General features: G+C 47.8%; 1 long non-coding RNA gene across 1 annotated transcript; it reads right to left on the bottom strand.

Annotated features, from left to right (window-relative positions):
• Nucleotides 1–577, bottom strand: LOC131818771 (uncharacterized). Its single transcript, XR_009348933.1, has 2 exons — nt 295–577; nt 1–170 (listed from the first exon to the last, which is right to left on the bottom strand). It is a non-coding gene; the product is annotated as an uncharacterized LOC131818771 (long non-coding RNA).
• Nucleotides 578–23,686: the final 23,109 nt, after the last annotated feature.

Below are 23,686 nucleotides of genomic sequence, written 5' to 3'. Positions count from 1 at the left end.
TTGAAGACAGAGCAGGTTTATTGAGAAGAGCAGACATCCCCAGCTAGGGTTTGTTCTTCCTTGTGCCTGGGATTTGTTCCTTCCAGCCCTCTCCAGGACTCCACTCCCAGGGCCAATATCAAGTTCTTGTTCCAATGGATCCTTCCAGTCAGAAGACAAATGACCTTTTTCTTAAAAACAAAAGGAAAAAACCCAAAACAAAGACTTCCCTTAACCTTCTACCTTCCTATAACAACCTCCATATTTCTCTCCCCACCTCATTCCCAGCATAGCTTGTAAAATATTTGTCTACACCTGTGGGTGTAGGGTACCATGTCCCCAAGGGTAGTTGAAAAATCTCTATAAAGAATCCTTATGTGCAGATCATTTTAAGGGAGTCCATTTCCAGATCCAAACTCCATGTGTACTCTGTAGGATAGGTGATATGCCCATTCTTGGGTCTGATATCAGGATACTCCTCTCCTTCCTGGAAGATCAAGACACTCCTCTCAGATCTTATTAGAGTGTAGGACTTGGGCTGATACCAAAGTTGAAATACCAGTTTTGTTTCAAATAATGCCCTTCTGTGGGAAGTCCTGGGGCTCCACCTTTAGAGCTTACTCTCCTTATTAAGGGTAAAGGTTAACATCGGAAAGGGGATTAGGGCAGATTTTGGAAGTGCTCAGAATAACAATCAGTTTTGGTTAGTGACACTCATTCCTTCATATTTAAATTAAACTACATATTTTTAGGGACATAATAGAGAAAAGCACAAGTAAGGATTTTAATGGTTTCATTCCATTCTAGTATGGTTTGGTAAATAAAATAACAGAAAATGAGACTGTTCTGCTTTAAAAAAAAATCAACTTGTAGCAGGCAAATGTTATTCCAATGAAGTCGATCCTTTTCTTTCTCATTTTCTTTTTAAAGATTTATTTATTTATTTGGTAGAGAGAGACACACACACACACACACACACAGAGAACACAAGTAGGGAGAGCGGGGGAGGGAGAAGCAGGCTTCCTGCTGATCAGGAATGTGGGCCTTCATCCCAGGCTCCTGGGATCATGACCTGAGCCAAAGGCAGCTGCTTAGTGACTGAGCGACCCTGGTGCCCTCTATCTCATTTTTTAAATGTTTAATATTTTCAACACCTAGTTAATAAAATATACATATATTGTGATGAAAAGTTTAGTATTAAAAAGTTTCAGATGTCCACTTAAAAATGTGCAAGGTGTGTGAATTCTCATAGGCGATCCATGCACCATACACACCTATCACTAGCAAACGTGGATGTACTCGGTGTCTCTAGGTTCCCGCTTCCTTAGTGCCCTCTTAATCACATGGTTTCTCTTCCTACCATCCTGGACCTGTATTCTCAATTTGCTTCTCTATTTCATCTCTGCCCCTTTGAAGAGCTTTGTTCTGGGTCTTCTGTAGCTATGCGTACTCTCTCTCTCTCTCTCTCTCTCTCTCTCCCTTGATCAGGCTTTCACAACCTAGCATTGATACCTGGTGGGTGATTCTCTACTGTGGGGATGTCCTGTGCCCTGCAGGACAGTTAGCAGCATCTCTGGTCTCTAGCCACTAGATGCCAGCAGCACCCCCCCCCAAGTGGTGACCACCAAAAATGTCACCAGATATTGTTCAATCGGCCCTGGGAGTAAAACTCCTTGCCTCCCAGCCCCAGTTTTAAAACCACTGCTTTGGCTGATTCCATTCAGCATCATTGATTTAAGTTCTTTGTAGAAGCTGAAGGCTCTGAAGTTAACGTCTTTAATCCTAATCCGGCCTTGGAGCTGAGAATCACATGGCCAGCTGCCTGCAGCATATTTCTCCATGAATATGTAACAGGAGTCTTATTTTCACCATGATTTCTATCCTGCTCCCTCCTCACCTGCTCCTGTCCCAGTCTCCCCATCTTAGTAAACAGCATCCCCACCTCCTACTGGCTAAAGCCTCAGCCCCTGGGATAAATTCCCCCTTTCCCTTTTCTCGTATCTAATCCATCAGCAAAACCAACTGATTTGACCTCCAAAACAGAAGTCAGACTTGCTCACTGCTCTTTATATCCATTGCTCCCATTTGAATCCAAACCCTGAAATTTTTTTTGCACTTCAGACACTGTTAACAGTCATTGGTCCCACGACTACACCTACACAGATATTTTTCAAGATCGCTAATCACCAACAATTTGCCAGATCCAATGATTAACTTTCAGATCTAAATGAATCAACCTGTCAGTCCCATAGACATAGAACTCCGTCCACTTCTCTGGAAATATTCTATCTTTTTCATCGTGATGTTGGCTCTCCCTTCCTCTTCCACACTGGTCAGTGATGATGGCTCCTTTCCTGGCTGGGTTTTTTTCAGCTTCCTGACCTTTAGACATCAGTCCTGTGCTCTGGGACTCGGACCTTCTGCTTGAGTTTTCTGTTGTGTTAAAAAAAAATTCAGCTGAGTACATTTTAAAGAACCTATTGGCTTTATTCAATGATTCATGAAATGGGCAGCATCCTGCTTGCAGACTGAAAGGAGCTCGGAGGAGCAGTACAAAATGAAAGACTTTTATAGGCAGAAGAGAGGAGGAGCAAGGAAGTCATGTCAGGCAAACAAGGCAGGTTGGTTATGGCCAGGTGACTTGGCTTCTGGGGATGGCAGGGGTCCGAGGGAGTGGGGATCAGGTGGTGTCTGCTTGCCTGGGCTCAGATTCCATTTCTGGGACAGCTGAAATCATAATTAAGTCTGGTTTGGGGGACATGGGGCTTAGCATAAGCAACTCCATTTTGGGCCTCTTGTTTTGTTTTTAATAGTTACTTCATAACAAATAATAACAAGTTTAGTAACTTTAAACAGCTCAGTTTACTATCCTACCATCTCTAGCTGTCAGGAGGCCAGAAACAGCTTAACCAGGGTCTCACTCAAAGGAGGAGAGAAGGCGCCCACCAAGCTGTGTTCTCACCTGCAGGTTCCACTAGGGAAGGCTCTGCTTCCAAACTCACTCGGGTTGTTGGAAGAACTCATTTCCTTGTAGCTGTGTGATTTGGGGGGCAGCCCATGCTGGGGTGGTCCAGAGAGATTCTCCAGGCTATTAACTGGAAACCATCCTCAGCCCCCAGAGGCTGCTTGCGGTTTCCTGCCATATAACTCTCTCCACAGGTGATTCTGAATTTGGCTCTTTGCTTCTTCAAGTCCAGGACAGCCTCTCACTCCAATCAGTAAAACAGTCTGATTTAATATAATGAGATCATAATAGTGACATCTTCTTACCTTGCCAAATTCTACTGGTTAAAAGCAAGTCCTAAGTCCCATACACACTCCCATCCATACTCACAGGACAAATACCAGGGGACAGATATCATGAAGCTGCCTTATCATGTTGCCAAACACACCTCTGTCCATACTCACTGCATAGGTAAGCCCACTTCTTCTCAGGGCTTGAACCCTATGTCCTAACGGTGCTCATATTTGTGCCTCCAGCCTGGACCTCACCCATGAATGCCAGACTCGTGTGTTCAGCTGCTGGTTGGGCATCCCCATGTGGATTCAGCCACCATCTCCAGAACCAAACACCTGTTGCCCATCAAACTTGCTTCTCCCGTCGTCTTTCCCATCTTAGCAAGTGGTAACGTCACTGTTCCAGGGCCTCAGGCCCCCAAAATTGTAAAATCATCCCAACTCTTGTCTTTTCCGCACACACCGCACTTAATATATTTACAAATCCTGCGTGTTTTGTCTTCAATATACACCCAGAATCTCCCCCCTTCTCCCCACCCCTCCATCTACTGCTCTGGTCTGGGACAATACCCCTTCTCACCCAGATCAGTGGTCCTCAACCAGGAGAGTTTTGTGTATCTGCTCCTCCACAGGGGATTTTGACAGGGTCTGGACACTTTTCTTTGTCACACTTTTCTTTGTCACAACTTGAGAGTAGGAAAGGGCGCTCCTGCGATCTAGTGGTCAGTGCACAGGACAGCTCTCCATAACAAAAATTAATGTGGCCCCAAATGTCAGCAGTATAGAAATCTCAGTCTACATTAATGCAAGAAGCATCCCCACCCCACAACCCCGCAAGTCCTTTCTGCACACAGCAGCCTGAGTGATTCTTTTCTTTTCTCTTTAAGATTTTATTTATTTATTTGACAGAGCGAGAGAGAGATCCATGTAGGCAGAGAGGCAGGCAGTGGGAAAGGGAGAATCGGGCTCCCTGATGAGCAGAGAGCCCAATGCGGGGCTCAATGACAGGACCCCGAGACCATGACCTGAGCTGAAGGCAGAGGCTTAACCCACTGAGCCACCCAGGCGCCCCGATCCTTTTCTAATCTAAATCAAGTCAAGCCTCTTCAAAACCATCCAAGCTCTTCTCATCTGGCACAAAGTTAAAGGCAAATCTTTACAATGGCCTTCAAGACTTTATGTGATCTGACCCCACTACCTTCCTTACCTACCTCCTACCACTTGCCGTCTTGCTCATTTTTTGCCTAGCATTATTGGTCGCTGTGTCATTCTTTAAACACACCAGATGTGCTCCCACCTTGGGCTTACTGTTTGCTTTGTGTGGGATGCTCTTCTCCAAACAGCACAACTGCTTGTTCCTTAATTTCCTCCAGGTCTTTCCTCAAATGAGGGAGACTTCCCTGACACAGTCCCATAGAAAATACCAACCTGCTCCCCTAAACCCCACACCCCATGTCCACTCACTCAGCTTAGTTTCCTTCCTACCCCACATCAACCCCTGATATGTATGTGTATTTATTTGCTTCATTTCTCACTCAACAACTAAAATGAAAACTCCAAGAGGACATCAAATTTATTTTGTCTCTTGTTAACTATTCTGTCTTTAGGGTTTAGAACAGTACCTGACACATAGTAGATGTTCCATAAATATTGGAGAATGATTTGTTACTATCTTTGCCTTTTCTCTATCCATTCTTTACACAGCAGCCAAAAATGACATTTTAAAAATGCAAAAGGAATCCCATGACCACCCTCCACCCACCAGTGTAAAACCCTTCAATGGCTTTTTGTTGTGCTCAAGCCGCAGGTGACATTCTACAGCCCAGGCCAGATTAAGATTTCAGAGTTCTTAATCACTGGAAAGACGATGGTGTTGTCACCACCAGAGATATTTAAATATTTTTGAAGATTAGATCCCAAAGTAAGTGTGCTAAAAGCCTAGCAATATCCGATTAAACAAACTCAGATTTCATAAAATCTCATTAGTCTTCTCACATTGTGTAAGTTTAATCTTTCCCCCTTTTCTCTTCTGTTTCAGGCACTCACCATACTTTGCCAGAATGACCATAACGGCCTTCCAACCTGTCATCTCATCTTCAGGAATATGCCCCTCTCCCTCCCCTCCTCACACCAATTCATCCTCTAAACTTATTCTAAGATGATCACTCTAAAATGTGCATCTCACTGTGTCCTTCCCCTACAGGAACTTACTCAATAGCTCCTAAGGACGTGTGAATTTCCTTGGTGTGGTATTTTTACAAGACCCTTTGCTTGCAAGTGGCAGCAATCCAAAGAAAACTGGAGAAACCAAAAGGGAAAAGCAAGCAAACAAACAAAAAACAAAAGAATGTCCAGGTTCCTGTAGGGGTGGATACCACAGAAGTTCATAAAAATCCAAAAGAAGATGGGGTACCTGGGTGGCTCAGTGGGTTAAGCCTCTGCCTTCGGCTCAGGTCATGATCCCAGGGTCCTGGGATCAAGCCCCACACCAGGCTCTCTGCTCTGCAGGGAGCCTGCTTCCTCCTCTCTCTCTGCTTGCCTCTCTGCCTACTTGTGATCTCTGTCAGATAAATAAAAAAAATCTTTTTAAAAAATCAAAAGAAGAGCTGCAGAACTAAAATTTCATAATCAAGAACTAGGGACTGGAAAATGGCAAAACACTTTTCTCTTTGTCCATGTCTCATGTTTACTCGTCTCCATATGGCTGCTTTCTTCTCTGGTCAGACTCTTCAAGTGTCCAGGAAGATGGCCATGGCCAGCTCCTGAATCCCATCCAGCAAGACCAGTCACTCGCCTAAAGAGAGAAATTTGTCTTCCTGTCATTTACATATCAATCCCAGGGAGACTCTGATTGGTCCTATTGGTCTCAGGTGTACCAACACTATTTGGGTTTATATGTGTGCCCATCCTCCCCCAGACTGCATAAAGCACAGGTAAAATTTTTTTAAATTAACATATAATGTATTATTTGCCCCAAGGGTGCAGGTCTGTGATTCATCTGTGTTACACATTTCACAGAACTCACCATATCACATACCCTCCTCAATGTTCATAACCTGGCCACCCTCTCCATCCCTGCAAACCTCAGTTTGTTTTGTGAGATTAAGTCTGTTATGGTTTGTATCTCTCCCCAACCCATCTTGTTTCATTTTTTCCCTTCCTACCTCCCATGACCAGTTACCCTGCCTTTCAAATTCCTCATATCAGAGAGATCATATGATAATTGCCTTTCTCTGATTGACTTACTTCACTTAGCATAATACCCTCTAGTTCCATCCAAGTCATTGCAAATGGAAAGATTTCATTTTTGATGGTTGCATAGTATACCTGTGTGTGTGTGTGTGTGTGTGTGTGTGTGTGTGCCTCTGGGTGTCTGTGTTTCTGTGTGTAAAGAGGACCTGGCCATGCCATCGTGCGTGGAGATGCCCCAAGCAGGATCAGGCTGATGAGGGGTAAGACGTCTGGTGGGCAAGTCATGTTCAAACACCAGTTTAAGGCTGGTTAACTTGGATCGGGTGTAGGGTCTACACCCTTCTGCCCAGGGTTTATCCTGAGACCTAGGGGATGGGTCCATGACCCAGGAGCGGGGCTAACCCTAACAGTAACCACTAACCCTGACCCTGACACTGACTGTGAGCCTGCCCCAAACCCTAACCCAAGCCATGACACTGACCCTGACGGTGATCCTGACCTGAACCCTAAACCTAAACCCAAGCCTGACACTGACCCTGATGTGGACCCTGAACCTAAACCTAACTCTGACATTACCGTAACCATGACTCATACCTAACCATGACCCTGACCCTGACCCTAATCCTAACCCTGACGCTGACCTAATACTGACCCTAAACCTGACCGTGACTGTGAACCTGACCCTAACCCTAAACCTAAAGGTAGCTCTAACCATGACCAAAATACAGAACTTGAACCTAAACCTAACGCTGACCCTGACCCTAACAATAACCCCTACCCTAAACCAAACCTTTACCCTGACCTTACGCTGTCTAACCCTAACCCTAACCATATCCCTACTTCTAACTCTAACCCTAACCCCAATCCCAAACCCTATCGCCAAAGCCTAACAGTGACACTGAACTGAACATTGACCCTAAACCAAAGCCAGACCCTAAGCCTGACCTTGGGCATGACCTTCATCTAATCCTGACCCTAAGCCTAATCCTAACCATGACACTAAACTGATCACTACATAAACCTGTCCTTGACCCGAATGTGGACTTTAAACCAATACCTGAACCTGACCATAAACCTGATACTGGCCTAAACTTAACGCAGACCCTGACCCAGACCTTGACCATAAACCTAAGCCTGATCCTAACAGTGATCCCGACCCTGACCTGAACACTAAACCTGACCCTGACTGTTAGCCTGACCCTAACTCCTAACCTAAATGTAACCCAGACAATGACACTAACACGGGCCCTACACCGAATCCTATTGTTGAAACTAACTCTAACACTAACCCCTAACCTACCACGGACCCTGACCCTAACACATTCTAACCCTAACCATTAACCTAACGCTAACAATAACACTAACCCTAAACTTTAACAATAACCCTGACTCTATATCTGACTGTGATCATAACCCTAACTCTGAACTTTGCTTCTACCAACCCTGACCCTAAACCTGATCCTGGCCTTGACCCTAAACCTAACAATGACCCTAACAATGACAACTACATAACCCTGTCCCTGACCCGAATGTGGACTTTAACACAATACCTGAACCTGACCATAAACCTGACACTGGCCCTAGACTTCACCCTGACCCCGACCCAGGCAAAGACCATAAACCTAACCCTGACCCTAACAGTGACACTGACCCTAACTCTGACACTAACTCTGGCACTAAATGGGAGCCGGACCCTAACTCTAACCCTAAACATAACCCTGACCCTGACACTAACACGGGCCCTGACCCGAAACATAAACTGAACCTAACAGTAAAACTAACGCAAAACATTATCCCGGACACTGACCCTAACCCGGTCTAACCCTAACCTTCAAACTACCTCTAATCCTAACTCTAACACCACTTTAACAATAATCCTGACCCTCTCCCTGACCCTGATCATAACCGTAACTCTGAACTTTGCCTATGTCAGACCTTAACATTAAACCAGACCCGGGCCTTGACCTTAACACTCACCCTAACCCTGACTGTAAACCTAACTCTGACCCAATCCGTGAGCCTGAACAGAATCGTAACCCTAAAGCTAACCCTGATCCTGAACCTACTCATAAAACAGAACCTAAACATAAAGCTGACCTTACCATAACCATAAACCTAATCCTGACCCTGACCCTAACCCTGACACTAAACCTGTCCCAAACCTAACCCTGACCCTGACATGAACCTTGCCCCCAAAACAAAACTTGAAACTGACCCTAAATCTGACCAAGACCCTGAACGTGACCCGTAACCTAAACATCACCCTAACACTGACCCTGACCCTGACTCTGACCGTAACGGTAATCCTGACCCTATTGTGAGTCTGACCCTAAACTTGACCATGAACCTAACCCTAACCCTGACCCCTACCCTAACCCTAAGGCTAACCCTGACCCCAACGATGTCTCACCCTAACCCTGACCCTAAGTCTCTCGCTAACACTAACCCTAACCCTAACCCTAACCCTAACCCTAACCCTAACTCGGTCTGAACCTATCTCTGTTCCCAGATGCGGGGACAACAGTTACATCCAGGACTCCCAGGGGCTGGTATTGGCTGTGTGGGGGTCACTGGATGAACAGGGCATGGGGTGGTGGGTGAGCCTTGAGCAATTTGGGGATGGGCGCACTCAGGGTGCTCTGGTGGGAGCAGAAAGTTTGGTAAGGAGCCCCAATTCAATGGTGACCTCACTTCCCTGATGACAGAGCCCAACGGAATTAGAATCCACGTATCCAGGCACCCCATTATAGAGAAAACCCCCCTGCCCAGCTCATTTCTAGGCACATCCTAATGGAAGCGACATGTTCTCTGCTGTACTAAAGCCGAGAGGATGCTGGGAAAAGAGAGCTCACCCGCCATACACATCCCCTCACTGGCAGGTCATATCAGGTTTCCCCAATGCCTCAGGCCCTTTGGCAAATAAAATCAAAAGGTGACACCAGGGGGCTCAGAGTCAGAGAGTCCCACACCTTTTGATCGAGCGGCATAGCTCTAAGTCTCCTCCCCGTGTATGTGTGTGTGTGTGTGTGTGTGTGTGTGTGTGTGTGCCTCTGGGTGTCTGTGTCTCTGTGTGTAAAGAGGACCTAACACTAACCCCTAACCATATTACGGATCCTGACCATAACCAAGTCTAAACCAAACCCTCAAACTAACTCTAACACTAACACTAACCCTAAACTTTAACAATAACCCTTACCCTATACCTGAATATGATCATAACCCTAACCCTGAACTTTGCCTCTACCAGACCCTACCCTAAACGTGACCCTGGCCCTGACCCTAAACCTAACCATGACACTAACACTGACCACTACATAACCTTGTCCCTGACCCAAATGTGGACGTTGAACCAATACCTGATCCTGACCCTAAACCTACACTGCCATAAACTTCACCATGACCCTGACCCAGGCCATGACCATAAACCTAACCCTGACCCTAACAGTGACCCTAACCCTGACCCTAACACTAACCCTGACACTGAATGTGAGCCTGAACCTAACTCTACCCCTAAACGTAAACATGACCCTGACACTAAAATGCGCCCTCCGCCGAAACCTATCGCTGAACCTAACCCTAACACTAAACCCTAACCCTACCACGGACCTGACTCTACGAGGTCTAACCCTAACCCTCAACCTAACTCTAACCCTAAACCTAACCCTAAACTGTAACAATAACCCGGACACTATGCCTGATGATGATCATTACCCTTACCCGGAACGTTGCCTATGGCAGACCCTGACCCTAAATCTGACCCTGGCCCTGACCCTAAACCTAACCATGACCTTAACAATGACCAATAAATAATCCTGTCCCTGACCCGAATGTGGACTTTAAACCAATACCTGAACCTGACCGTAAACCTGACCTGGCCCTGGACTACACCCTGACCCTGACCCAGGTAAGACTATAAACCAAACCCTGACTCTAACAGACACCCAGACCCTGAACAAAACACTAACCCTGACACTGAATGGGAGCCTGACCCTAACTCTAACCCTAAACGTAACCTGACCCTGACACTAACACGGGCCCTGACACGAAACCTAACGCTGTACCTAACCCTAAAACTAACCCCTAACATTATATCTGACACTGACCCTAACCCGGTCTAACCCTCACCTGCAACCTACCTCTAACCCTAACCCTAACCCCACTTAACAATAATCATGACCCTCTCCCTGACCCAAATCATAACCCGAACTCTGAACTTTGCCTATATCAGACCCTAAACATAAATCTGAACCTGGCCTTGACCTTAATACTGACCCTAACCCTGACTGTAAACCTAAATCTGACCCAATCCGTGAGCCTGAACAGAATCGTAACCCTAAAGCTAACCCTGATCCTGAACGTAATCATAAAACAGAACCTACAAAAGCTGACCTTACCATAATCATGAACCTAACCCTGACCCTGACCCTAACCCTGACACTAAACCTGTCCCAAACCTAACCCTGACCCTGACATGAACCTTTCCCCAAACCAAAACTTGAACCTGACCCTACTGTGAGCCTGACCCTAAACCTAACCATGAAACTAATCCTAACCCTGACCCCTACCCTAAGCTATCTGCTAACCCTGAAGCCAACGACGTCTAACCCTAACCCTGACCCTAAGTATTTCTTAACCCTAACCCTATCCCTAACCCTAACCCTGACCCTAAGTATTTCTTAACCCTAACCCTAACACTAACGTAGTCTAATCCCAGCTCTGATCCCTCCAGCGGGGATAACAGCTGCACCCAGGCCTCCTAGGGGCAGGTGAGAGGCTGTATGGGTGTCATTGGAGGGGCACTGCACTGAGTGGATTGTGAGCCATGAGCAGCGTGGGGACCAGCGGCTCAGGGAGATCTGGTACAACAGGAAGTTTGGTAAGGAGCTCTCAGACAGTGGTGAACTCACTTCCCAGACGACAGAGCCCAACGGAATTGGAACCCACGTATCCAGGCACCCCAATACAGAGAAAACACCCCTGCCCAGCTCATTTCTAGGCACATCCTAAAGGAAGCAACATGTTCTTCTGCTGTACTGAAGCCAAGAGGATGCAGGGAGAAGAGAGCTGGCCCGTCAGACACGTCCCCTCCCTGGCAGGTCATATCAGGTTTCCCCAACGCCTCAGGCCCTTTGGCTAATAAAATCAAAAGGGGAAACCAGGGGGCTCAGAGTCAGAGAGTCCCACACCGTCTGATCAACCGGTGTAGCCCTAGGTCTCCTCCCCGTCTCTGTGTGTGTGTTCGTGTGTGTGCCTCTGGGTGTGTGTGTGTCTGTGTGTAAAGAGGATCTGGCCATGCCACCGTGGGTGGAGATGCCCCAAGCAGGATCAGGCTGATGAGGGGTTAGATGTCTGGTGGGCAAGTCATGTTCACACCCCAGTTTAAGGCTGGTTAAGTGGAATCGGGTGTAGGTTCTACACCCTTCTGCCCAGGGTTTATCCTGAGACCCTGAAGGGATGGGTCCATGACCCAGGAGCGGGGCTAACACTAACAGGAAGCACTAACCCTGATTCTGACACTGACTGTGAGCCTGCCCCAAAGCTCACCTAAGCCCTGACCATGACCATGACCCTGAACCTGACTGTGATCCTGACCTGAACCCTAAACCTAAACCTAAGCCTGACACTGACCCTGATAGGAACCCTGAACCTAAACCTAACTCTGACATTACCGTAACCATGACTCATACCTAACCAGGACCCTGACCCTGACCCTAATCCTAACCCTGATGCTGACCTAACCCTGACCCTAACCCTAACCCTACCCCTGACCATGACTGTGAGACCGACGCTAACCCTAAACTTAAAGGTAACACTAATCATGACACTCTTCGGACCCTGAACCTAATCCTAACGATGACCTGACCGTAACACTAACCCCTACACTAAACCAAAGCCTAACCCTGACCTACCACTGTCTATCCATAACCCTAAACATAACCCTACTTCTAACTCTCACCCAAACACCAATCCCAAACCCTACCGCCAAACCTAACTGTGACACTGAACCGCACATTGACCCTAAACCAAAGCCTGACACTAAACCTGACCCTGGCCCTGACCTTCACCTGACCCTGACCCAGACCCTAATCCTAACCATGACACTAACACTGACCACTACATAACCCTGTCCCTGACCCGAATGTGGACTTTAAACCAATACCTGAACCTGACCCTAAACCGGACACTGGCGCTAACTTCACCCTGACCCTGACCCAGACCATGACCATAAACCTAACCCTGACCCTAACAGTGACCCCAACCCTGACCTGAACACTAAACCTGACCCTGACTGTGAGCCTGACCCTAACTCTAACCCTAAATGTAACCCAGACCCTGACACTAACACAGGCCGTACACCGAATCCTATCGCTGAACCTCACCCTAACACTAACCCCTAACCCTACCACGGACCCTGACCCTAACAAGGTCTAACCCTAACAGTCAACATAACGCTAACCCTAACACTAACTCTAAACTTTAACAATAACCCTGACCCTATACCTGACTATGATCATAACCCTACCCCTGAACTTTGCCTATACCAGACCGTGACCCTAAACCTGACCCTGGCCCTGACCCTAAACCTAACCATGACCCTAACAATGACCACTATATAACCATGTCCCTGACCCGAATGTGGACTTTAAACCAATACCTGATCTTGACCGTAAACCTGACACTGGCCCTAGACTTCACCCTGACCCTGACCCAGGCAAAGACAATAAACCTAAGCCTGACCCTAACAGTGACGCTGACCCTGACCCTAACACGAACCCTGACACTGACTGTGAGCCTGCCCCAAACGCTCACTCAAACCCTGACCATGACTCTAACCCTGAACCTAACTGTGATCGTGACCCGAACCCTAAACGTAAACCTAACCCTGACACTGACCCTGATGTGGACCCTGAACCTAAACCTAACTCTGACATTACCGTAACCATGATGCCAACCTAACCAGGACCCTGACCCTGACCCTAATCCAAACCTGATGCTGACCTAACCCGGACACTAACTCTACCCCTGACCGTGACAGTGTGCTTGACCCTAACCCTAAAGCTAATGGTAACTCTAACCATGACCCTAATAAGGACCCTGAACCTACACATCATGCTGACCCTGAACTTAACACTAACCCCTACACTAAACCAAACCCTAAGCCTGATCTTACTCTATCTATACCTAACCCTAACCATAACCCTACTTCTAACTCTAACCCTAACCCCAATCCCAAACGCTACCGCCCAAACCTAACTGTGACACTGAACCAAACATTGACCCTATACCAAAGCCTGACCCTCAACCTGACCCTGGCCCTGACCTTTACCTGACCCTGACTCTGACCCTAATCCTAACCTTGACACTAACCCTGACCACTACATAACCCTGTCCCTGACCCGAATGTGGACTTTAAACCAATACCTGAACCTGACCCTAAACCGGACACTGGCGCTAAACTTCACCCTGACCCTGACCCAGACCATGACGATAACCTAACCCTGACCCTTACAGTGACCCCGACAATCAATTGAACACTAAACCTGACCCTGACTGTGAGACGGAACCCTACTCAAACCCTAAATGTAACCCTGACCCAGACACTAACATGGGCCCTCCCCCGAATCCTATCTCTGAACCTAACCCTAACACTAACCCCTAGCCCTACCACGGACAATGACCCTAACAAGTTCTAACCCTAACCGTCAACCTAACGCTAAACTTAAAACTAACCCTAAACTTTAACAATAACCCTGACCCTATACCTGACTAAGATCATAACCCTAACCCTGATCTTTGCCTATAACAGACGCTGACCCTAGTCCGGGCTTTGAGCTTTGCCTATACCAGACCGAGACCCTAAACCTGACACTGGCCCTGACCCTAAACCTAACCATGACCCTAACAATGACCACTATATAAGCCTGTCCCTTACCCGAATCTGAACTTTAAACCAATACCTGAACCTGACCGTAAGCCTGACACTGGCCCTAGACTTCACCCTGACCCTGACCCAGATAAAGAACATAAACCTAACCCTGACCCTAACAGTGACCCGGACCCTGACCCTAACACTAACCCTGACACTGAATGGGAGCCTGAACCTAACTCTAACCCTAAACGTAACCCTGACCCTGACACTAACACGGGCCCTGACCCAAAACCTAACGCTGAACCTAACCCTAAAACTAACCCCTAACATTATCCCTGACACTGGCCCTAACCCGGTCTAACCCTCACCTGCAACCTACCTCTAACCCTAACCCTAACCCCACTTAACAATAATCCTGACCCTCTCCCTGACCCAAATCATAACCCGAACTCTGAACTTTGCCTATATCAGACCCTAAACTTAAACCTGACCCTGGCCTTGACCTTAACACTGACCCTAACCCTGACTGTAAAACCAAATCTGACCCAATCCGTGAACCTGAACAGAATCGTAACCCTAAAGCTAACCCTGATCCTGAACCTACTCATAAAAAGAACCTACAAAGGCTGACCTTACCATAATCATGAACCTAACCCTGACCCTGACACTAAACCTGTCCCAAAGCTAATCCTGATCCTGACATGAACCTTGCCCCCAAACCAAAACTTGAACCTGACCCTAAATCTGACCATGACCCTTAACATGACCCTAAACCTAACCGTCACTCTAACACTGACCCTGTCCCTGACTCTGACCGTAACGCTAACCCTGACCCTACTGTGAGCCTGACCCTAAACCTAACCATGAAAATAACCCTAACCCTGACCCCTACCCTAAGCCATCCGCTAACCCTGAAGCCAACGACGTCTAACCCTAAACCTGAACCTAAGCATTTCTTAACCCTAAACCTAACACTAACGTTGTCTAATCCCAGCTCTGTTCCCTCCAGCAGGGATAACAGCTGCACCCAGGCCTCCTAGGGGCAGGTGGGAGGCTGTATGGGTGTCATTGGAGGGGCACTGCATTGAGTGGATTGTGAGCCATGAGCAGCTTGGGGACCGGCGGCTCAGGGAGCTCTGGTGCAGCAGGAAGTTTGGTAAGGAGCATGCAGGCAGTGGTGAACTCACTTCCCAGACGAGAGAGCCCAACGGAATTGGAACCCACGTATCCAGGCACCCCATTACAGAGAATACCCACCCGCCCAGCTCATTTCTAGGCACATCCTAAAGGAAGCAACATGTTCTTCTGCTGTACTGAAGCCAAGAGGATGCAGGGAGAAGAGAGCTGGCCCGTCAGACACGTCCCCTCCCTGGCAGGTCATATCAGGTTTCCCCAACGCCTCAGGCCCTTTGGCTAATAAAATCAAAAGGGGAAACCAGGGGGCTCAGAGTCAGAGAGTCCCACACTGTCTGATCAACCGGTGTAGCCCTAGGTCTCCTCCCCGTCTCTGTGTGTGTGTTCGTGTGTGTGCCTCTGGGTGTGTGTGTGTCTGTGTGTAAAGAGGATCTGGCCATGCCACCGTGGGTGGAGATGCCCCAAGCAGGATCAGGCTGATGAGGGGTTAGATGTCTGGTGGGCAAGTCATGTTCACACCCCAGTTTAAGGCTGGTTAAGTGGGATGGGGTGTAGGGTCTACACCCTTCTGCCCAGGGTTTATCCTGAGACCCTGAAGGGATGGGTCCATGACCAAGGAGCGGGGCTAACACTAACAGTAAGCACTAACCCTGATCCTGACACTGACTGTGAGCCTGCCCCAAACGCTCACCCAAGCCCTGACCATGACCATGACCCTGAACCTGACTGTGATCCTGACCTGAACCCTAAACCTAAACCTAAGCCTGACACTGACCCTGATGGGAACCCTGAACCTAAACCTAACTCTGACATTACCGTAACCATGACTCATACCTAACCAGGACCCTGACCCTGACCCTAATCCTAACCCTGATGCTGACCTAACCCTGACCCTAACCCTAACCCTACCCCTGACCATGACTGTGAGACCGACGCTTACCCTAATCCCAAAGGTAACTCTAATCATGACCCTCTTCGGACCCTGAACCTAATCCTAATGATGACCTGACCATAACACTAACCCCTACACTAAGCCAAAGCCTAACCCTGACCTACCGCTGTCTATCCCTAACCCTAACCATAACCTTACTTCTAACTCTAACCCAAACCCCAATCCCAAACCCTGCCGCCAAACCTAACTGTGACACTGAACCGCACTTTGACCCTAAACCAAAGCCTGACACTAAACCTGACCCTGGCCCTGACCTTCACCTGACCCTGACCCAGACCCTAATCCTAACCATGACACTAACACTGACCACTACATAACCCTGTCCCTGACCCGAATGTGGACTTTAAACCAATGCCTGAACCTAACCCTAAACCGGACACTGGCGCTAAACTTCACCCTGACCCTGACCCAGACCATGACCATAAACCTAACCCTGACCCTAACAGTGACCCCGACCCTGACCTGAACACTAAACCTGACCCTGACTGTGAGCCTGACCCTAACTCTAACCCTAAATGTAACCCAGACCCTGACAGTAACACAGGCCATACCCCGAATCCTATCGCTGAACCTAAACCTAACACTAAACCCTAACCCTACCAAGGACCCTGACCCTAACAAGTTCTAACCCTAACAGTCAACGTAACGCTAACCCTAACACTAATTCTAAACTTTAACAATAACCCTGACCCTATACAGGAATATGATCATAACCCTACCCCTGAACTTTGCCTATACTAGACCGTGACCCTAAACCTGACCATGGCCCTGACCCTAAACCTAACCATGACCCTAACAATGACCACTATATAACCCTGTCCCTGACCCGAATGTGGACTTTAAATAAATACCTGATCTTGACCGTAAACCTGACACTGGCCCTAGGCTTCACCCTGACCCTGACCCAGGCAAAGACAATAAACCTAAGCCTGACCCTAACAGTGACGCTGACCCTGACCCTAACACTAACCCTGACACTGAATGGGAGCCTGACCCTAACTCTAACCCTAAATATAACCCTGACCCTGACACTAACACGGGCCCTGACCCGAAACCTAACGCTGAACCTAACCCTAAAACTAACTCCTAACACTATCCCTGACACTGACCCTAACTCGGTCTCACCCTAACCCTCAACCTAACTCTAACCCTAACCCTAACCCCACTTTAACAATAAACCTGACCCTCTCCCTGACCCTGATCATAACTCTAACTCTGAACTTTGCCTATGTCAGACCTTAACCTTAAACCTCACCCTGGACTTGACCTTAAGACTCACCCTAACACTGTCTGTAAACCAACTCTAACCCAATCCGTGATTCTGAACAGAATCGTAACCCTAAATCTAACCCTGATCCTCAACCTACTCACTAAAGAGAACCTAAACATAAAGCTGACCTAACCCTAACCCTGACACTAAACCTGTCCCAAACCTAACCCTGACCCTGACATGAACCTTGCCCCCAAACCAAAACTTGAACCTGACCCTAAATCTGACCATGACCCTGAACCTGACCCTAAACCTAACCGTCACCCTAACAGTGACCCTGACCCTGACTCTGAGCGTAATGCTAACCCTGACCCTACTGTGAGTCTGACCCTAAACCTAACCATGAACCTAACCCTAACCCTGACCCCTACCCTAAGCCTTATGCTAATCCTGACCCCAACGACGTCTAACCCTAACCCTCTGCCTGTCCTCCGTCCACTTGTGATCTCTCTCTGTCAAATAAATAATAAATAAAATCCTAAAAAAAAAAAGAATGACTCTACTTTTAAATAATAGCTTAAAAGGGGCACCTGGGTGGCTCAGTGGGTTAAGAAGACATGTAGACCAGTGGATTAGAGTAGAGTTCCCAGATATGGACCATCAACTCTATGTTCAAAAAATCTTTGACAAAGCAGAACAAATTACACAGTGGAAAAAAACAGCCTCTTCAATCAATGGTGCTGGAAAAATTGGACAGCTATGTATGGAAGAATGACACTCAACCATTCTCTTATACCATACGTAAAGATAAATTCGAAATGGACAAACGACCTCAACGTGAGGCAGGAATCTATCAAAATTCTAGAGGAGAACATAGTCAGTAACCTCTTGGACACTGGCCACAGCAAATTCTTTCAAGACATGTCCCCAAAGACAAAGGAAACAAAAGCAAAAATGAACTTTTGGTGCTTCATCAAGATCAAAAGTTTCTCACAGCAAAGGAAACCATCAACAAAATGAAGAGACAACCCACTGAATGGGAGAAGATTTTCACAAATGACATTACAGATAAAGGGCTGATATCCAAGATCTATAAAGAACTCCTCAAACTCAACACACAAAAAAACAGATAATCATGTCAAAAAATGGGCAGAAGACATGAACAGACACTTGTCCAAAGAAGACATACAAATGGCAAACAGATGCATGAGAAAATGTTCATCATCATTAGCCACCAGGGAGATTCAAATCAAAAGCACATTGGGATACCACCTTACACAGTTAGAAGGGCCAAAATTAACAAGGCAATAAACAACAAGTGTTGGAGAGCATGTAGAGAATGGGAAACCCTCTTACACTATTGGTGAGAATGCCATTTGGTGCAGCTACTTTGGGATACAGTGTGGAGACTCCATAAGAAATTAAAATTAGAGCTACCCTATGACCCTGCAATTGCACTACTGAGTATTTACCCCTAAGATACAGATGCAGTGAAAAGAAGGGACATCTCTACCCTAATGTTTATAGCAGCAACGGCCACAGTCATTAAACTTTGGAAAGAACCAAGATGACCTTCAATGGATGAACGGATAAAGAAGATATGATCCATTTTTACAATGGAGTATTAGGCTTCCTTCTGAAAGGAAGGATACCCAACTTTTGTATCAACATGGGCGGGACTGGAGGAGATAATCCTGAGTGGAATAATTCAAGCAGAGATTGTCAATTTTCATATGGTTTCACTTAATTGTGGAGCATAAAGAATAACACAGAGGACACTGGGTGATCAAGAGGAGAAGTGAGTGGGGGGAAATTGGAGGGGGGGACAAACCATGAGAGACTCTGAGAAACAAACTGAGAGTTTTGAGGGGAGGGGGCAGAGGGTTGGGTAAGCCTGTTAATGGGAGTTATGGAGGGCACATATTGCATGGAGCACTGGGTGTGGTGCATAAATAGTGAATTTTGGAACCCTGAAAAAAATAAAATAAAAATGACAACAACTCCTTTTCCCAAAATGTGGTAGGAGTCCCCCAAATGATTGGATGCAGCCTCCATTAGAGATCAATCCACTGCATGTTGAAGGTCCTCCCACTTCAAAAAGACCAAGAAATATCAAATCCCAAAACAAAGTAAGGGCCAGCTCCAACTCATGGAATTCCACCTGCTCTCCCTTAGAGAGTGTGCTGTTGCTTTAATAAACCCGCCTTTTGCTTTCACTTAGGCATTGATCTCTAATTCTCACGGGCCAACAATAAAAATAATGATGGTTTACCATTACAATTCATAGAAAAGGAGGTACATGGAAATTGAATGAAAGGGAATAACAAAGTAGGTTCATAAGTCAATCTTCCTTGTAAAAAAATTAACCTGAAAGTGCGTTTCTGCCACCTCTCTCCTATTTGATATGATAAAGAATGACCACGATACATGAGTTATAGTTCGGGATTTTGAAAAGCATAATAGCTTTATACCAACACTTGAGCTTTTATTTATTTATTTATTTATTTATTTATTGCTAACAAGATATCTCGATTTGATATGCGGTTCCTGACAACCAACCTCAGAAGTAATTCCATCTTCATGAGAAGTCAGAAAGAACCACAAACCAAACCTCAAAATAAACTCAAAGAGAAAATACTTTTAAAAAATTTCCCTTCCTGGGGCACCCGAGTAGCTCAGTGAGTTTGGCTCCCTGGGCCTTTGCGTTCGGCTAAGGTCATGATCCTAGGTTCCTGGGATTGAGCCCCATGTCTGGCTCTCTGCTCAGCAGGGAGCCTGCTTCCACTTCTCTCTCTGCCTGCTCTCTGCCTACTTGTGATCTCTGTCAAATAAATAAATAAAATCTTTTTAAAAATTTTCCCTTGGGCACCTGGGTGGCAGAGTGAGTTAAAGCCTCTCTGCCTTCCTCTCAGGTCATGATTCCAGGGTCCTGGGATCGAGCCCCACATCAGGCTCACTCCTCAGTAGGGATCCTGTTTCTTCCTCTCTCTCTGCCTGCCTCTCTTCCTACTTGTAATCTCTATCAAATAAATAAAATCTTTAAAAATAAAATTTCCCTTCCTATCAGAAGCAGACCAAACCACTAACAAATTCCCCAGAAAGCTTCATCTAAAAGGTTGTACTTTCTTCAGACACCCAGCAGGACCTTCTTCTCTGGGCCTGGTATTTCTTCAATGGCCTATTCCAGAGAATAAGACACTAAACTACTGAGCGCCAAGGGCCTCAGAACCACGAAAGAGATGATGAGGGGCACAAAGCATGCCTCTGGTCACCAAGAGGGTATGTAAACGTTTGCTGCTTTTCTGCATTTTTCAAAGCTCAGTTTTTAGCTGGAGGCAGCTCCTTTAGGATAAATTGCTGATACCGTATAGTAAAAGCTATTATGTGATCTTTTACAAACCATTTCCTATCTTTGCATTCTCATGTGCCAAGACAGACACGGATTATTTAAAACCCTGAAGAGAGTGCTATTGCATTTAAATTGCCTGTAACCTTCGTGCAATAGATTTATGATTGATGATAGATTTAGTTAAAATATACCTGTTTTAAATATTTATTCTCAGTAAACGATTTCAAACTATGCTCATTTAAGTAAGTTGGTGCATAATCCCTTTTCTACTAAAACATAGTGCAAGGACCAATGCCACGCTTCCGAGAGAACCCCAAGCTCTTTTTCTAGAATGGCCATATGCGTATCAGGCGTCCTCTTTTCACTCCCTTTGTGGAGCACCTACCATGGAGGTCATGTAATAACCAATAACCAAAAAACAAACAAAAAACCCAAACATCCAGGTTTAAGTGATTTGCAGGTGCCATTATGCAACGGCGGACCCTGCCTGGAGACTAGGAGACTGCTCAAACAGATCACGGGCAGGCATCTCAGCTCAGGCGTGTGCTGGGGAAGCTGGTTCCCGGCTTTGGGCACAATCAGGAAGCCAGCAAAGTGACCCGAGAGTGCAGCCGTGGTTTAGGTCTGATAATCTTTTTGAAGCCAGGCAGCGCTTGGACACCCGCTCAGGGAGCCAGGCTAGGAGGCCCCTCAGCGCCGTCGCTGGCCACGCTCGCAGGCCCCCAGGGCTTCGCCGGCGCCCGTGCCCCGGGCCCGCGCCTCAGGACGGAGGGGGAGGGGGCCGAGGGCGGGGGCGGCCGGGAGAAGGGGCTTTGCTAATCGCGGAATTCGGAAGTGAGCTCGCAGAGGACCCAGCGGAGAGTCTGAGAGGAGGTGGAGGGGCTGAAGGAGGAGGGGCGCGCAGCGCTGCATTGCTGTGCTGTGGCCCAGTCCGTGCACTAGATTGGGGAGCTTTGGGGAATTGTCGCCACTCCTTCCCCGGCACACCCCCTGCCACCGACAACGATGTCACATCTTGGAGGAAGATGGCATCTGACTGCCCGTTTCTCGAGGGAGGTGTTTCTGCGAATTCAGGGTATGGGGCCTGGTAGCAAGCCCAAGTCTGCCCTACGGACTGTTGTCCAAGGAGATGCTGTGCCCTTGGGACCAGAGGCACAGGACAGGCCTGCCTTCTGCCCAGACTCCTTCCTCAAAGGGGAGCACGCGCCCCAACCCTAGTCGTCCCCTCATATCTCCTTAGCAGCCAGGCTTCCATCTCTCTGCACAGGGAGCGGGTGACACTTGTCCTGCCACCAGCCTGCTGTACGTGCCACGGCAGGCTATCATGCTTCCCGAGCGTTTTCCGACCCCAAGGCCAATGGCTCCTCTTCTCCGGGGGCAGCGTGCTGCGCCTTCCCAAGACGTGCTCCATGGGAGGGAGGGGACAGACATGTCCCTTTCCTTAAGGCCCTTTCAGATGTGCAAACACGTTTCTCTCTCAGGCAGACGGGATGCAAGGGCAAAAAGAAAATCACTCCATGCGGGTTTCTTCCACCGTGCTGCGGGGACTAGCTCAGGCAAGCAGCAGCAGCATCCCCAAACCCAACTCTGATTTCCCAAAGAATGCTGCGCATTCCCAGAGGAGATGCCCGGGCAAAGAGCCTTAAGCTGTATGCGGGTTTCTCCCACCGTGAGACTGGGCTCAGGCAACCAGCAGTAGCAGCCCACAGTACCGACTCTGATTTCTCAGCGAATGTTGTGCTTTCACAGAGGCTTTGGGCTTGGAGTGAACCACACTTCACCACTGCTTCATCAGCAAGGCTTCGTTCACGTCAGGGAAGAAGAGCTGCCTGAGAGCTGGTGCCTCTTGGGCCTTGCTTTCCCGGACTCCAAGTTCGCGCCCAGGCTTCACCTTGCTAAGCCGAACTAAGCAGACACAGTCACAACCCTGCAGCAGCGTGCGTGGCCTAGCATGGCACTTTATGCCTATTACCATCTCCTGGGGTAGGTAAGGCTTTGCCTTTTGTTCCGGAGCTCACGCAGACATGGAGTCTAGGCCAGTGCCTTCACCACAGGAGGAGGCAACAGGATCCTTGCACAAGGGCCATAAACTTGGAAGGGGAACTGTGGGGGACAGTCTCCACTCCATCCCCGGCACACCCCCTGCCACCCACATCGCTGCCACATCTTGGTGGAAGACGGCATCTGACTGCCCATTTCTCCATGGGGTGGTTTCTGCGAGTTGCGTGTATGGCACCTGGTGGCAAGCCCAAGTCTGCCCTTGGGAAGGATGGCCAAGGAGATGCTGTCCCCTTGGAAACAGAGGAGGACAGGCCTGCCTTCTGCCCAGAGTCCTTCCTCAGAGGGGAGCACGCGCCCCTGCCCTAGTCGTCCCCTCATGTCTCCTTAGCAGCCAGGCTTCCCTCTCACTGCACAGGGAGCGGGGGACACTTGTCTTGCCACAGGCCTGCTGTTCGGGCCACGGCAGGCTATCCTGCTTCCCGAGCGTTTCCTGAACCCAAGGCTAACGGCTCCTACTCTTCTCTGTGGGCGGCGTGCCGCGCCTTCCCTACACTTGCTCCTGGGGAGCGCCGAGACAGACGTGTGCAACCACGCTTCTCCCTCAGGCAGAGGGGATGCTAGGGCAAAGAGTATTTCGCTCCATGCGGGTATCTTCCACCGTGCTGCGGAGACTAGCTCAGCAAGCAGCAGCAGAATCCCAAACCCAACTCAGATTTCCCAATGAATGCTGAGCTTTCCAACGGCAGAACAAGGCAAAGAGGC

Source organism: Mustela lutreola, chromosome 16 (assembly GCF_030435805.1).
Source record: "Mustela lutreola isolate mMusLut2 chromosome 16, mMusLut2.pri, whole genome shotgun sequence".
In the NCBI taxonomy this organism is placed as follows: domain Eukaryota; kingdom Metazoa; phylum Chordata; class Mammalia; order Carnivora; family Mustelidae; genus Mustela; species Mustela lutreola.
This window is presented reverse-complemented; position numbering and strand designations above follow the sequence as displayed.